At 46.7% G+C, this 17,433-nt stretch overlaps 1 protein-coding gene across 3 annotated transcripts in view; it reads right to left on the bottom strand.

Moving 5' to 3' along the window:
• The window catches only part of LOC118391141 (polypeptide N-acetylgalactosaminyltransferase 10-like), a 153,323-nt gene that overhangs the window by 22,858 nt on the left and 113,032 nt on the right, over nucleotides 1-17,433 (bottom strand). The gene's annotated exons all lie outside the window — the stretch shown is intronic.

Genomic DNA, 17,433 nt, shown 5'->3' with positions numbered 1-17,433 from the left:
AAAGCATGCTTCTCCACATGAATATAAAGAAAAAGTCTATAGGCATAACAGACATGGACAGCTGCTTCAACAAACATGTCAAAGGGCTCTGACGCTGATTTGTTTTTACAAGGAGCACATGCTCCTAAGTTAAAAAATGTAGGAGCATATTACAGAAATGTAGGAGTACACTAAAATATTCTAGGTATTAATCCACTACAGTCTAAGCCGGGGGAGGGGGTTCTACAACGGCTCATTTTGCTATTTGATATTGAATTTTAATAACCCTTGAAGTATCAAAATAAAATATATATATTTTTTTATGAAACATTTATTTTGGCTTTACTGCTATTAGGCCATAGAAACGCATTAAATAACAGATTCACAAAATGGACCAACAGATAGTCTCCTGAAAAAATCTAAAGGAAGTTTGTTCTTAAGTGTGTGTCCTATATCTGAGTGATAAAAAAGATCAGGAAATAGATATGTAGATAACTATAGATCTATATCTATCTATATAGATATATCTACATCTATATCCATATCCACATACACAGTGGCAAGAAAAAGTAAAGGTGAACCCTTTGGAATTACCTGGATTTCTGCATAAATTGGTCATCAAATTTTATCTGATATGTTTCTTGTCTATATTGAATACATAATTTAAAGATTCACAGTGTAGGTTGGAAAAAGTATGTGAACCCCTAGTCTAATGATAGTCTAATGACAAAAGCTAATTAGAGTCAGGAGTCAGCTAACCTGGAGTCTAATCATCAATGAGACGAGATTGGAGATGTTGGTTAGGGCTGCACTCACAAAATTTGAGTTTGCTATTCACAAGAACCATTGCCTGATGTGAACCATGCCTCGAACAAAAGATCTCAGAAGACCTAAGATTATGAATTGTATATTTGCATAAAGCTGGAAAGGATTACAAAAGGATCTCTAAAAGCCTTGATGTTCATCAGTCCACGGTAAGATAAATTGTCTATAAAAGGAGAAATTTCAGCACTGTTGCTACTCTCCCTAGGAGTGGCCATCCTGCAAAGACGACTGCAAGAACACAGCACAGAATGCTCAATGAGGTTAAGAAGAATCCTAGAGTGTCAGCTCAAGACTTACAGAAATCTCAGGAACATGCTAACATCTCTGTTGACGAGTCTACATCAACACTAAACAAGAATGGTGTTCATGGGAGGACACCACGGAAGAAGCCACTGCTGTCCAAAAAAAAACATTGCTGCACTTCTGAAGTTTGCAAAAGTGCACCTGGATATTCCATAGCGCTACTGGCAAAATATTCTGTGGACAGATGAAACTACAGTTGAATTGTTTGGAAGGAACACACTGTGTGGAGAAAAAAAAGGCACAGCACACCAACATCAAAACCTCATCCCAACTGTAAAGTATGGTGGAGGTAGCATCATGGTTTGGGGCTGCTTTGCTGCCTCAGGGCCTGGACAGCTTGCCATCATCGACAGAAAAATGAATTCCCAAGTTTATCAATACATTTTGCAAAATAATGTTAGGCTAGGCTATCTGCCTGCAAATTGAAGCTCAACAGGACAACGACCCAAAACACAGAAGAAGCCATTCTGTTGTTGATTTACAACAGAAGAAAATATAGCTTCTGGAGTGGCCCAGAAAAGAGCCAAGATGGCGTAGCAGTCAGATGTCTTTGTCCTGTCGTGTCCCTTGTATATATTGTTTAACCTATTTTCTTTGCATATCTTTTACAATATTTTGCTAAACCTCAACATCTCTTCAGTGGGTCATATGATTGAGTGTAGTCTGGCCCAGGAGTGGGAGGGTGAAAGGAAAGGCTTTGGAGCAACGAACCGCCCTTGCTGTCTCTGCCTGGCCGGTTCCCCTCTTTCCACTGGGATTCTCTGCCTCTAACCCTATTACAGGGGCTGAGTCACTGGCTTACTGGGGCTCTCTCATGCCGTCCCTGCAGGGGGTGCGTCACCTGAGTGGGTTGATTCACTGTTGTGGTCATCCTGTCTGGGTTGGCCCCCCCCACTTGGGCTGTGCCGTGGCGGAGATCTTTGTGGGCTATACTCAGCCTTGTCTCAGGATGGTAAGTTGGTGGTTGAAGATATCTCTCTAGTGGTGTGGGGGCTGTGCTTCGGCAAAGTGGGTGGGGTTATATCCTTCCTGTTTGGCCCTGTCCGGGGGTGTCCTCGGATGGGGCCAGTGTCTCCTGTCCCCTCCTGTCTCAGCCTCCAGTATTTATGCTGCAGTAGTTTGTGTTGGGGGGCTAGGGTCAGTTTGTTATATCTGGAGTACTTCTCCTGTCCTAATTCGGTGTCCTGTGTGAATCTAAGTGTGCGTTCTCTAATTCTCTCCTTCTTTCTTTCTCTCTCTCGGAGGACCTGAGCCCTAGGACCATGCCCCAGGACTACCTGACATGATGACTCCTTGCTGTCCCCAGTCCACCTGGCCATGCTGCTGCTCCAGTTTCAACTGTTCTGCCTTACTATTATTCAACCATGCTGGTCATTTATGAACATTTGAACATCTTGGCCATGTTCTGTTATAATCTCCACCCGGCACAGCCAGAAGAGGACGGGCCACCCCACATATGCTCTCTCTAATTCTCTCTTTCTCTCTCTCGGAGGACCTGAGCCCTAGGACCGTGCCCCAGGACTACCTGACATGATAACTCCTTGCTGACCCCGGTCCACTTGACTGTGCTGCTGCTCCAGTTTCAACTGTTCTGCCTTGTTAATATTCGACCATGCTGGTCATTTATGAACATTTGAACATCTTGGCCATGTTCTGTTATAATCTCCACCCGGCACAGCCAGAAGAGGACTGGCCACCCCACATAGCCTGGTTCCTCTCTAGGTTTCTTCCTAGGTTTTGGCCTTTCTAGGGAGTTTTTCCTAGCCACCGTGCTTCTACACCTGCATTGCTTGCTGTTTGGGGTTTTAGGCTGGGTTTCTGTACAGCACTTTGAGATATCAGCTGATGTACGAAGGGCTATATAAATACATTTGATTTGATTTAAATACTCTCCTGCAACATGCCTCAACCAATGTAGCGTGGATCTGCTTTTTTCCCCTAAGGTTTCTATATTTACTTCGGATCTGGAATACCTCAACTGAAGCCAGCCAGCTAACTACCAGCTATCAGTCAGCAAACCATTGCGAGCGGTCATCAGCTAATCTTCAGCTCGAATAGCTCTTGCCAGTTCGAACAACATGACTAACCAGAGCATAATGGACCTATTCTTTTTATCCCCACCGCAAACTGAACATTTTCATCTGGATCTTCACAACCAGCTAACTGCAACCCCGGATGACTTCTCCTGGCTAGCGTTTTCATCCACTTTGCTTGAAGCTAGCCCGGCCAGAGCTCCTGTGCTACCACCGAAGCATACTCATAGGCTACAATATCCGGACCCCTTCTACAGCCGGTACGGGGCATGGAACCCCGCAGATCCCCTACGACTGGAATACCGACATAATCTGCCCGAGGACTCCAAAAGGCCCCTCAGTCGCAACACCCGCTGAAGGCCCATTATGCTAACCAGCTAGGCCTGCTAGCTACCTAGAGCTACTTGGAACCCTACTAATTCCACGACCGGTCTATCGACGTCACCGCATGAAGAGGCAAAAACAGACTTAACCCCATCGCGACGTCCCCCAAAGGGGTAACCGGCCTGCTAGCCTGCCCCGGTCTACTAACTGCTAGCTTATTTAGCCCCGGTCTGCTAACTGCTAGCTTGTTTAGCCCCGGCCTACTAACTGCTAGCTTGTTAGCACAGGCCTGCTAACTGTCTGAATCGCCGTGTCCACAGCCAGCCCAACCACTCACTGGACCCATATTTATTTTCAATCTCTTTTCGATTTTTAATTTGATTATACCTTCCGATAACCTGCCTCACCCAATGTGATACGGAATCGCTATTATTTTTAATTGTATAATACATTCAAGAACCTCCAGAAGCTAACCAGTTAATTAGTTACAAGCTGTTTAGTCATTGTTAACCACTGCTAGCGGCTTTTACCTTCTGCACAGCCAGCCCTGTTTTTAACCTGGATAATACACGCCAGTCTACCAGTATCGAACTCTCCACAACAACGCCGGATTCCTGCCTTAATCCCTGGACCACTACTTCTGATCTTCACAGCTAGCTTGCACCCAGTACCGAAGCTATCCCTGAGGCCCACCTCCCAGCCAACTCAGCTGTTCACCCGAACCCCACTCATACACGGCTAGAGCCCAATACAGTGGCTAATGCCACTGCCACGAAGCTAGCCGCAGTTAGCCGTGAGCCAGGCACATCTCCCTATATAATAATAATATATGCCATTTAGCAGACGCTTTTATCCAAAGCGACTTACAGTCATGTGTGCATACATTCTACGTATGGGTGGTCCCGGGGATTGAACCCACTACCCTGGCGTTACAAGCGCCATGCTCTACCAACTGAGCTACAGGACCACTAGCAAACTCAATTCCACAATGCCTCTTTCGGCCATCTGGCTTGGATTCTCTGTCGACCACCATGACTGGTCTGCCGACGAATACTCCATCCGCTGTGCCTTCAACCAGCCTCAGGCTACTAACTTTAAACGCTGTGTCGCCCGCGTGCTAGCGTAGTGGCGGCTTCCCTGTTCCATCTACTGCTGCCCCCTGGACACTAGGATAACTTGGCTACAAGCTGATGCCTGCTGGACTGTCCATTAATCACGATACTCCATTCTGTTTATTTATTTTTTTATCTGTCGGCCCCAGCCGCAAACTCAGGCTCTGTGTAGTTAATCCGACCCTCACTGCCTAGTCAGCCATTTTACCTGCTGTTGTTGTGTTAGCTGACAAGCTGTTGTTTTAGCAAGCTTTCAAGACCTGCGATTACTTTATGCCTTGCTGTATGTCTCTCTCAAATATCAATATGCCTTGTATACTGTTGTTCAGGTTAGTTATCATTGTTTTAGTTTACAATGGAGCCCCTAGTTCCACTCTTCACACCTCTGATACCTCCTTTGTCCCACCTCCCACACATGCAGTGACCTCACCCATTATAACCAGCATGTTCAGAGATACCTCTCTTATCACTCAGTGCCTGGGCTTACCTCCGCTGTACCCGCACCCCACCATACACGTCTGCACATTATGCCCGGAATATATTCTACCACGCCCATAAATCTGCTCCTTTTATTCCTTGTCCCCGACGCTCTAGGCGACCAGTTTTGATAGCCTTTAGCCGCACCCTCATCCTACTCCTCCTCTGTTCCTCGGGTGATGTGGAGGTAAACCCAGGCCCTGCATGTCCCCAGGCACCCTCATTTTTTTACCTCTGTGATCGAAAAAACCTTGGTTTCATGCATGTCAACATCAGAAGCCTCCTCCCTAAGTTTGTTTTACTCACTGATTTAGCACACTCTGCTAACTCTGATGTCCTTGCCGTGTCTGAATCCTGGCTTAGGAAGGCCACCAAAAATTCTGAGATTTCCATACCTAACTATAACATTTTCCGTCAAGATAGAACTGCCAAAGGGGGAGGAGTTGCAATCTACTGCAGAGATAGCCTGCAAAGTTCTGTCTTACTATCCAGGTCTATGCGCAAACAGTTCAAACTTCTAATTTTAAAAATGAATTACATTTACATTTGACATTTAAGTCATTTAGCAGACGCTCTTATCCAGAGCGACTTACAAATTGGTGCATTCACCTTATGACATCCAGTGGAACAGCCACTTTACAATAGTGCATCTAAATCTTTTAGGGGGGGGGTGAGAAGGATTACTTATCCTATCCTAGGTATTCCTTGAAGAGGTGGGGTTTCAGGTGTCTCTTAAAGAGGTGGGGTTTCAGGTGTCTCCGGAAGGTGGTGATTGACTCCGCTGTCCTGGCGTCGTGAGGGAGTTTGTTCCACCATTGGGGGGCCAGAGCAGCGAACAGTTTTGACTGGGCTGAGCGGGAACTGTACTTCCTCAGTGGTAGGGAGGCGAGCAGGCCAGAGGTGGATGAACGCAGTGCCCTTGTTTGGGTGTAGGGCCTGATCAGAGCCTGGAGGTACTGAGGTGCCGTTCCCCTCACAGCTCCGTAGGCAAGCACCATGGTCTTGTAGCGGATGCGAGCTTCAACTGGAAGCCATTGGAGAGAGCGGAGGAGCGGGGTGACGTGAGAGAACTTGGGAAGGTTGAACACCAGACGGGCTGCGGCGTTCTGGATGAGTTGTAGGGGTTTAATGGCACAGGCAGGGAGCCCAGCCAACAGCGAGTTGCAGTAATCCAGACGGGAGATGACAAGTGCCTGGATTAGGACATGCGCCGCTTCCTGTGTGAGGCAGGGTTGTACTATGCGGATGTTGTAGAGCATGAACCTACAGGAACGGGCCACCGCCTTGATGTTAGTTGAGAACGACAGGGTGTTGTCCAGGATCACGCCAAGGTTCTTAGCGCTCTGGGAGGAGGACACAATGGAGTTGTCAACCGTGATGGCGAGATCATGGAACGGGCAGTCCTTCCCCGGGAGGAAGAGCAGCTCTGTCTTGCCGAGGTTCAGCTTGAGGTGGTGATCCGTCATCCACACTGATATGTCTGCCAGACATGCAGAGATGCGATTCGCCACCTGGTCATCAGAAGGGGGAAAGGAGAAGATTAATTGTGTGTCGTCTGCATAGCAATGATAGGAGAGACCATGTGAGGTTATGACAGAGCCAAGTGACTTGGTGTATAGCGAGAATAGGAGAGGGCCTAGAACAGAGCCCTGGGGACACCAGTGGTGAGAGCGTGTGGTGAGGAGACAGGTTCTCGCCACGCCACCTGGTAGGAGCGACCTGTCAGGTAGGACGCAATCCAAGCGTGGGCCGCGCCGGCGATGCCCAACTCGGAGAGGGTGGAGAGGAGGATCTGATGGTTCACAGTATCGAAGGCAGCCGATAGGTCTAGAAGGATGAGAGCAGAGGAGAGAGAGTTAGCTTTAGCAGTGCGGAGCGCCTCCGTGATACAGAGAAGAGCAGTCTCAGTTGAATGACTAGTCTTGAAACCTGACTGATTTGGATCAAGAAGGTCATTCTGAGAGAGATAGCGGGAGAGCTGGCCAAGGACGGCACGTTCAAGAGTTTTGGAGAGAAAAGAAAGAAGGGATACTGGTCTGTAGTTGTTGACATCGGAGGGATCGAGTGTAGGTTTTTTCAGAAGGGTGCAACTCTCGCTCTCTTGAAGACGGAAGGGACGTAAGCCAGCGGTCAGGGATGAGTTGATGAGCGAGGTGAGGTAAGGGAGAAGGTCTCCGGAAATGGTCTGGAGAAGAGAGGAGGGGATAGGGTCAAGCGGGCAGGTTGTTGGGCGGCCGGCCGTCACAAGACGCAAGATTTCATCTGGAGAGAGAGGGGAGAAAGAGGTCAGAGCACAGGGTAGGGCAGTGTGAGCAGAACCAGCGGTGTCTGGATCGGGATCGAGGATCGGATGTCGTCGACCTTCTTTTCAAAATGGTTGACGAAGTCATCTGCAGAGAGGGAGGAGGGGGGAGGATTCAGGAGGGAGGAGAAGGTGGCAAAGAGCTTCCTAGGGTTAGAGGCAGATGCTTGGAATTTAGAGTGGTAGAAGGTGGCTTTAGCAGCAGAGACAGAGGAGGAAAATGTAGAGAGGAGGGAGTGAAAGGATGCCAGGTCCGCAGGGAGGCGAGTTTTCCTCCATTTCCGCTCGGCTGCCCGGAGCCCTGTTCTGTGAGCTCGCAATGAGTCGTCGAGCCACGGAGCGGGAGGGGAGGACCGAGCCGGCCTGGAGGATAGGGGACATAGAGAGTCAAAGGATGCAGAAAGGGAGGAGAGGAGGGTTGAGGAGGCAGAATCAGGAGATAGGTTGGAGAAGGTTTGAGCAGAGGGAAGAGATGATAGGATGGAAGAGGAGAGAGTAGCGGGGAGAGAGAGCGAAGGTTGGGACGGCGCGATACCATCCGAGTAGGGGCAGTGTGGGAAGTGTTGGATGAGAGCGAGAGGGAAAAGGATACAAGGTAGTGGTCGGAGACTTAGAGGGGAGTTGCAATGAGGTTAGTGGAAGAACAGCATCTAGTAAAGATGAGGTCGAGCGTATTGCCTGCCTTGTGAGTAGGGGGAAGGTGAGAGGGTGAGGTCAAAAGAGGAGAGGAGTGGAAAGAAGGAGGCAGAGAGGAATGAGTCAAAGGTAGACGTGGGGAGGTTAAAGTCGCCCAGAACTGTGAGAGGTGAGCCGTCCTCAGGAAAGGAGCTTATCAAGGCATCAAGCTCATTGATGAACTCTCCGAGGAACCTGGAGGGCGATAAATGATAAGGATGTTAAGCTTGAAAGGGCTGGTAACTGTGACAGCATGGAATTCAAAGGAGGCGATAGACAGATGGGTAAGGGGAGAAAGAGAGAATGACCACTTGGGAGAGATGAGGATCCCGGTGCCACCACCCCGCTGACCAGAAGCTCTCGGGGTGTGCGAGAACACGTGGGCGGACGAAGAGAGAGCAGTAGGAGTAGCAGTGTTATCTGTGGTGATCCATGTGTCCGTCAGTGCCAAGAAGTCGAGGGACTGGAGGGAGGCATAGGCTGAGATGAACTCTGCCTTGTTGGCCGCAGATCGGCAGTTCCAGAGGATACCGGAGACCTGGAACTCCACGTGGGTCGTGCGCGCTGGGACCACCAGATTAGGGTGGCCGCGGCCACGCGGTGTGGAGCGTTTGTATGGTCTGTGCAGAGAGGAGAGAACAGGGATAGACAGACACATAGTTGACAGGCTACAGAAGAGGCTACGCTAATGCAAGCACCTCCTCCCAGTTGCCCACTGCACTGAGGCTTGGTAACACGGTCACCACCGATGAATCCGTGATAATCGAAAACTTCAACAAGCATTTCTCAACGGCTGGCCATGCCTTCCTCCTGGCTACTCCAACCTCGGCCAATCTCTCCAGAAATAAGTCTCTCACTGTTGCCGCCTGCTACCGACCCCTCTTAGCTCCCAGCTGTGCCCTGGACACCATCTGTGAATTGATCACCCCCCCCCACCTAGCTTCAGAGTTTGTTCTGTTAGGTGACCTAAACTGGGATATGCTTAACACCCCAGCAGTCCAACAATCTAAACTAGATTCCCTCAATCTCACACAAATCATCAAGGAACCCACCAGGTACAAACCTAAATCCGTAAACATGGGCACCCTAATTGACATTATCCTGACCAACTTGCCCTCCAATTACACCTCTGCTGTCTTCAATCAGGATCTCAGTGATCACTGCCTCATTGCCTGTATGCGCTACGGGTCCGCGGTCAAACGACCACCCCTCATCACTGTCAAACGCTCCCTAAAACACTTCTGCGAGCAGGCCTTTCTAATCGACCTGGCCCGGGTATCCTGGAAGGATATTGACCTCATCCCGTCAGTTGAGAATGCCTGGTCATTCTTTAAAAGTAACTTCCTCACCATCTTAGACAAGCATGCTCTGTTCAAAAAATGCAGAACTAAGAACAGATACAGCCCTTAGTTCACTCCATACCTGACTGCCCTCGACCAGCACAAAAACATCCTGTGGCGGACTGCAATAGCATCGAATAGTACCCGCGATATGCAACTGTCCAGGAAAGTCAGGAACCAACACACACAGTCAGTCAGGAAAGCAAAGGCCAGCTTTTTCAAGCAGAAATTTGCATCCTGTAGCTCTAACTCCCCAAAAGTTCTGGGACACTGTAAAGTCCATGGAGAACAAGAGCACCTCCTCCCAGTTGCCCACTGCACTGAGGCTTGGTAACACGGTCACCACCGATGAATCCGTGATAATCGAAAACTTCAACAAGCATTTCTCAACGGCTGGCCATGCCTTCCTCCTGGCTACTCCAACCTCGGCCAACAGCTCCGCCCCCCCCGCAGCTACTCGCCCACGCCTCCCCAGCTTCTCCTTTACCCAAATCCAGATAGCAGATGTTCTGAAAGAGCTGCAGAACCTGGACCCATACAAATCAGCTGGGCTTAACAATCTGGACCCTCTATTTCTGAAACTGTCCGCCGCCATTGTCGCAACCCCTATTACCAGCCTGTTCAACATCTCCTTCGTATCATCTGAGATCCCCAAGGATTGGAAAGCTGCCGCGGTAATCCCCCTCTTCAAAGGGGGAGACACCTTGGACCCAAACTGTTACAGACCTATATCCATCCTGCCCTGCCTATCTAAGGTCTTCGAAAGCCAAGTCAACAAACAGATCACTGACCATCTCGAAACCACCGTACCTTCTCCACGGTGCAATCCGGTTTCCGAGCCGGTCACGCTCAAAGTACTAAACGATATCATAACCGCCATTGATAAAAGACAGTACTGTGCAGCCACCTTCATCGACCTGGCCAAGGCTTTCGACTCTGTCAATCACCATATTCTTATTGGCAGACTCAGTAGCCTCGGTTTTTCTATTGACTGCCTTGCCTGGTTCACCAACTACTTTGCAGACAGAGTTCAGTGTGTCAAATCAAGGGCATGTTGTCCGGTCCTCTGGCAGTCTCCATGGGGGTACCACAGGGTACAATTCTTGGGCAGACTCTTTTCTCTGTATATATTAATAATGTTGCTCTTGCTGCGGGCGATTCCCTGATCCACCTCTACGCAGACGACACCATTCTGTATACTTCTGGCCCTTCCTTGGACACTGTGCTATCTAACCTCCAAACGAGCTTCAATGCCATACAACACTCCTTCCGTGGCCTCCAACTGCTCTTAAACGCTAGTAAAACCAAATGCATGCTTTTCAACCGTTCGCTGCCTGCACCCGCACGCCCGACTAGCATCACCACCCTGGATGGTTCCAACCTAGAATATATGGACATCTATAAGTACCTACGTGTCTGGCTAGACTGCAAACTCTACTTCCAGACTCATATCAAGCATCTCCAATCCAAAATCAAATCTATAGTCGGCTTTCTATTTCGCAACAAAGCCTCCTTCACTCACGCCGTAAAACTGACTATCCTACCGATCGTCGACTTCGGCGATGTCATCTACAAAATAGCTTCCAATACTCTACTCAGCAAACTGGATGCAGTTTATCACAGTGCCATCCGTTTTGTTACTAAAGCATCTTATACCACCCACCACTGCGACCTGTATGTTCTAGTCGGCTGGCCCTTGCTACATGTTCGTCGCCAGACCCACTGGCTCACTGGCTTTACAAGTATGCTAGGTAAAGCTCCACCTTATCTCAGTTCACTGGTCATGATAGCAACACCCACCCGTAGCACAAGCTCCAGCAGGTGTATCCCACTGATCATCCCTAAAGTCAAAACCTCATTTGGCCGCCTTTCCTTCCAGTTCTCTGCTGCCTGCGACTGGAACAAATTGCAAAAATCTCTGAAGTTGGAGACTTATCTCCCTCACCAACTTTAAACATCTGCTATCTGAGCAGCTCACCGATCGCTGTAGCTGTACATAGTCCATCGGTATATAGCCCACCCAATTTACCTACCTCATCCCCATACGTTTTTTATTTAATGACATTTTCTGCTCTTTTGCACACCAGAGTCCTGACCCTCAACCCGATTGAGATGCTGCGACATGACCTCAAGAGAGCAGTTCACACCAGACATCCCAAAAATATTGCTGAACTGAAAGTTTTGTAAAGAGGAATGGTCTAAAATTCCACCTGACGGTTGTGCAGGTCTGATCTGCAACTACAGAACATGTTTGGTTGAGGTTATTACTGCCAAAGGAGGGTCAACCAGTTATTAAATCCAAGGGTTCACATACTTTATCCACCTTGCACTGTGAATGTTTACACAGTGTGTTCAATAAAGACCTAAAAAAAAAACGTATGTTTGTGTGTAGTTTAAGAAAACTGTTTGTCTATTTTTGTGACTTAGATGAAGATCAGGTCAAATCTTATTAACAATTTATGCAGAAATTTCCAAAGGATTCACATTATGTTTCTTGCCACTGTATATAATATATATATATCTTTTTTTACATGCATTTAACCCCTTATTTTTTGTCCTAAACAGTCGAAGCTACTAAGCTACAGTGCATTCGGAAGGTATTCAGACCCCTTTTAGAATAAGGCTGTAACGTAACAAAATGTGGATAAAGCGAAAGGGTCTGAATACTTTCTGAATGTACAGTATACCTTCATACATTTTTCAACTGGTTCCCGGGGACCTTCAGACGAGTCATGAAAATGGCATCCTAGAGCAAAACAACCAACGTGTTTGTGAGAGTCTATTAGTGCGTAGCCCAAACTTTTCGGACACAACAGACAGAAGTTGGCAGATCGACGATACCAACTTCAGACGATTCCCAAGACACTTGTGGGCGCCGTAGAGCAAAATGGAGAATACCATTATGTTCTTGATTGTCTCATCTTTCCATAGAAGAAACCCTAGACAATTTTGTAAGACTGATTTTCAGGATGTCTCATGGTCTGACAAACACCACTCTCGCTCTTTCACCGCAGATGCGGAAGTGCGACATCGGCGGATACGGTGCAGAGACGCATCCAATGCAAAAAAAAACGATACCTCTAGCTTAAACTGATGGATTTTTATGGGGAGTTTTTCATTATGCTAATTAGATTTCCACAGGGAAATTTATGAGCATATGCGACAAAAATGGTAGCACTGTAGAGCCCTGTGTCATGGCCATACTAATCCCTCGAGACCGTATTATTTTACTGTCAATGCTTAAAAAAGAGAGACGTCTACAGCACAGGACTCAAATCACTTCATTTGTAGTCTTCACTCTTCAGTGAGTATCTTTAGTAAGACAATTAACATATTGGCAATGTTATAAGACCAAGAGGATGGGTTAAATTGTGACAAAAGATATTTAAGCATTCCTTTAGAAATGTAATTCAGAGCGTAGATAAATAGCCTCAAGAACTACTCTCGCATAGAAGGTTATTGGTAGTGGTGTTTTTTCAACACGTTTCTCCCAATCTCAAATATATTTTCAGAGCAGTAGCAACACCGCTTAATCAATCCAGGTGAGTTAAACGTAAGCATACATTCAGTTCAGAGAACATTCTCTTTTACAATAACCACCTGGCCATTCTGACTGGATAATATATCATGTCGTATATGGAATTGGTTGTTCTCCGTTCGCCCCATGCTTCAAGGTCAGTGTGTAACAGAAAGACAAACACCATCTATGTGCAACCGAATGAACTCGACACTGATTACATCAAATTCACATTAAGGCCCTCATTATGGATTAAGGCGATTGAAGGCAAATTTCCATCAAACCTCTACTGCCCCCCTCACACTAACCATCACCTCCCTCTTCCAGCCACAGAGGAGAGTCCCATATCCTGTCTCTTCAGTATACTTGAGCAAACCAGTAATGAAATCCATCCGATTCTCCCACTCTCCTGTGTGTGTCTCCTCTTCTTCATTCCCTCTCTCGCAGAAGTGCCCAGATGCAGACACATTACTGAGTTATTCCATCCGACACCACAGTAAAAAACTTACAGGGTGAAAACTAAAAGCTGTTTTACATGCGTACATACAGTGGGTATTATAAGTATTCACTCACCTTGGATTTTTACACATTTTGTTGCATTACAAAAGTGGGACTGAAATAGATTTAATTGTGATTTGTCGTCATTGGGCTACACAAAATACTCCAATGTCAAAGTGAAGACCAACTTAGTTAGTTCAGGATTAAAATATGGGTTAACAAATTACATAAATTAAATGGACTGAAATAATATGAGTTGACGTGATTTAATTCACTACCACTTCCTCTGTCCCCCATACACACAATATCTGTAATATCTGTACAATATCAGTCAAGTATTACATTTCAAGCACAGACTCAACTACAAAGACCTGGGAGCTTTTTGAAAGCCACACAGGGCAGTGATTGGTAGATGGGTAACAATAACAGACATTGAATATCTCTTTAGGCATAGTCAAGTTAATAATTTTTGCTGTGGATGAGGTATTAAACCACCCAGACACAAAGACACAGTCGTCCTTCTGGACTGAGCTGCAGGACAGGAAGGAAACTGTCAGGGATGTCACCATGAGGCCATTAGTGATTTTAAAATGGCTACAGAATTGAATGGTTGTGATGGGAGAAAACTGAGGATAGATCAATAACATTGTAGTGACTCTACAATAATGACCTAAATGACAGAGTGAAAAGAATACAAACATACAGAATGATTTTTATCCAAAACATGCATCCTGTATGCAACAAGTCACTAAAGTAATACTGCAACAAACACACGACAAAGGAATACACTTTGTCCTAAATGGAAAGCCTTATGTTTCATGCAAATCCAAAACAACACTGACTAACTGCCTGCTTATTTTCAAGCATGGTGGCGACTGCATCATGGCATGGCTATGCTTGAAATCCTCAAAGACTGGAGAGTTTTTTTTCAGGATAAAATAAACAAGATGGAGCTAAGCACAGGCAAACTCCTAGAGGAAAACATGCTTCAGTCTACTTTACACTAGACACTGGGAGAAGAAATTCACCTTTCAGCAGGATAATAACCTACAACGCAAAGCCAAATCTACATTGGAGTTGCTTACCAAGAAAAGTGAATGTTCCTGAGTGGCCAAGTTACAGTTTTGACTTAAATCTGCTTGAAAATCTATGGCAAGACTTGAAAATAGCTGTCTAGCAATGACCATCAACACCTTGAAAGAGCTTGAAAAATAATATTGAAAATAATAAAGGCTCTTAGAGACTTACCAAAGAAGACTCGTTGCCAAAAGGTGTTTCCAACTAATCTTTAAATAAAAAAGAACCTTCCACATTGACAGAGTATTTTGTGTAGATCGAAAAAAAAAAAAAAAAAAAACATTTTTATCTGACTGTCACAAAATGTGAAGAAATCCAAGGGGGAGTGAATACTTATGATACCCACAGTACCTCATTTATGACAGTGGTGCTTAAAAGGGCGCGGCACGCATCTCGTCAGTCCCTGCTCAACTTTTTTCTATGGCTAATTTTGCGTTAATTACTTTGTTTGCTCAGAATGTTCATGCAATAATTTCCTATGATCAAAAAAAACTTCTGGATCATTTATCGGAAACTACACACTTATCTCTCAGTCTCCCAGAACCAGAATACTACTTTCACTCTATTGTTCCCCGCACAGCAGGCTTGCCTGTTGCTCCTGGCCGAGATGATCTAAGGCAAGGGCGATGAAGAGGAAGGGAATGGGGAATCCAAGAGACGGGCTACACAGCCTCATCTTCTTAGTATCCTGGTGGCTAATGTCCAATTGCTGGAAAATACACTGTGAACTCAGAGCAAGGCTTCAATCGCAGAGGGGCATGTTTCCTCAAACAATTCCGGTGTACCGAAGGCCAAAACATCAGGAGCTCCTGTTCACTTGACCTGGAGTTTGATGCTAAAATGCCGACCCCACTATATGCAGAGGGAATTCAAGTGTGTTATTATCACAGATGTGTACAAACCACCACAAGCAAACGCGTCACTCAGCGAACTGTACAAGATCATTAGACAGCCAGAATCCTCTTACCCGGGAACAGTCCTTATTGTCACACGTGACTTCAACCAAATCCATCTAAAACACATTTTCCCAAAATATTCCCAACATTTATCCAGCCCCACAAGAGGATCGAGTGTGCTTGACAATGTATACACAACATCTGTGACACGTACATAGCCATCCCATCCCCACTTCGGCCAATCAGATCACGTCTCTGTTCCTACTGCGACTACAAACAGCAACTCAAGAGGGAGCCACCTGCACAGAGAATAGTGTGGCGCTGGACAGAGGCAGACTCAATGCTGCAGGATTGTTTTGAGAATACAGATTGGAATATGTTCAAAGATTAATCCACCCAGGACTCAATCCATCAACATCGAGGAATATACATAGTCAGTCCTTCATTAGGAAATGTTTTGATGTTGTACCAACAATAACAATCCGGACATACCCGTACAATGCTGAGTGCCTGTATTGTAGAATTCAATGTCAGATGACTAGGTGGTGAGTACAAGGCAAGCAGGTACGAGCTTTGCAAATCCATTAAGGGCACAAAAAGACAACACAGACTCAAACTTGAATTTATGTTTGACAACTCAGTCTTGTCACATGTGGAATGGACTACAGGCTCTCACAGACTACAAAGGCAAATTCAGCTGTGTGGTGCAAACCGAAGCCTACCTTGCAGACGAGCAAGACAATACTGAGCAATACAGGAAGGCACTCGCTGCTCTCGCTTGCTGAGGGGGACGTGAGGAATACTCACAAAGCAGCCAGGCCAGATGACATCCCTGGCCACGTCATCAGTGTGTGTGCTGACCAGCTAGTGGGCGTCTTCTCGGACATCTTCAACCTGTCCCTGTCCCAGGCTGTAGTCCCCACCTGCTTTAAGGACACCCCCACCGTCCCAGTGCCCAAGAAAAACAAGCAACCCGTAGCGTTCACCTCTATCATCGTGAAGGTCTTCGAGAGGCTGGCCATGGCCACATAAAGGCCAGCATGCCAGGCACACTGGACACTGGATACCATTTCCACTGCTATTCACACAACCGCAAAACATCTGGTCAAGAGGAACAACTATGTGCGAATGCTGTTCATCGACTACAGTTCAGCATTCAACACTATTGTTCCCTCCAAGCTCGACACCAAGTTCAGAGCCCGGAGTCTGGACACCACCCTCAGCAACTGGATCCTTGACTTCCTGACAGGCAGACCACAGGCTGTGAGGATTGGCAACACCACCTCCTCCACACTGACTCTTAACACAAGGGCCCCACAGGGGTTTGTCCTCAGTCCTCTACAGTACTTCCTGTTCACCCACGACCGTGTGGCATTGCATGTCACCAACATCAAGTTTGATGACGACACCACAGTTGTAGGCTGATAACCAGCAACATCGAATGAGTCTATAGGGAGGAGATAATTGAACTGGCATTGTGCTGTCATGACAACAACCTCTCCGTCAACAAACAAGAAAGAGTTGATTGTGGACTTCATGAAGTAGAGGAGGGAACATGCCCCGATCCACATCAACATGACTGCAGTAGAAAGAGTCACAAGTTAAGTTCCTCAGCGTCCACCAGGATCTGTCATGGACCAACACTACCACCACTCGACAAAAAGTACGCAACAGCATCTCTACTTCCTAAAGCGGCTGAAGGAATTTGGCATGCCGCCCCGGGGCCTCTGCAAATCGAGAGCATCTTGACCGCTTGGTACTGGAATTGCTTCGTCCATGAACGCATGGCCCCCCTATGCAACTTTTCAGGGAAGTCAGGAACCAATATATTCAGTCAGTTTGAAAAAGCTAGCCTTTGCTTTCCTAACAGAAATTTGTTTCCTGCAGCACTAATTCCAAAAATGTTTGGGACACTTAAGTCCATGGAGAATAAGAGCACCTTCTCCCAGCTGCCCACTTCACTGAGGCTAGGAAACACTGTCACCACCGATAAATCCAAGATAAATGAGAATTTCAATAAGCATCTCTATGGCTGACAATGCTTTCCACCTGGCATCCTCAAACTCTGCCAACAG

Source organism: Oncorhynchus keta, chromosome 12 (assembly GCF_023373465.1).
Source record: "Oncorhynchus keta strain PuntledgeMale-10-30-2019 chromosome 12, Oket_V2, whole genome shotgun sequence".
Taxonomy (NCBI): Eukaryota; Metazoa; Chordata; class Actinopteri; order Salmoniformes; family Salmonidae; genus Oncorhynchus; species Oncorhynchus keta.
Note: the sequence above shows the minus strand (reverse complement) of the source record. Positions and strands in the feature narration are given on the sequence as shown.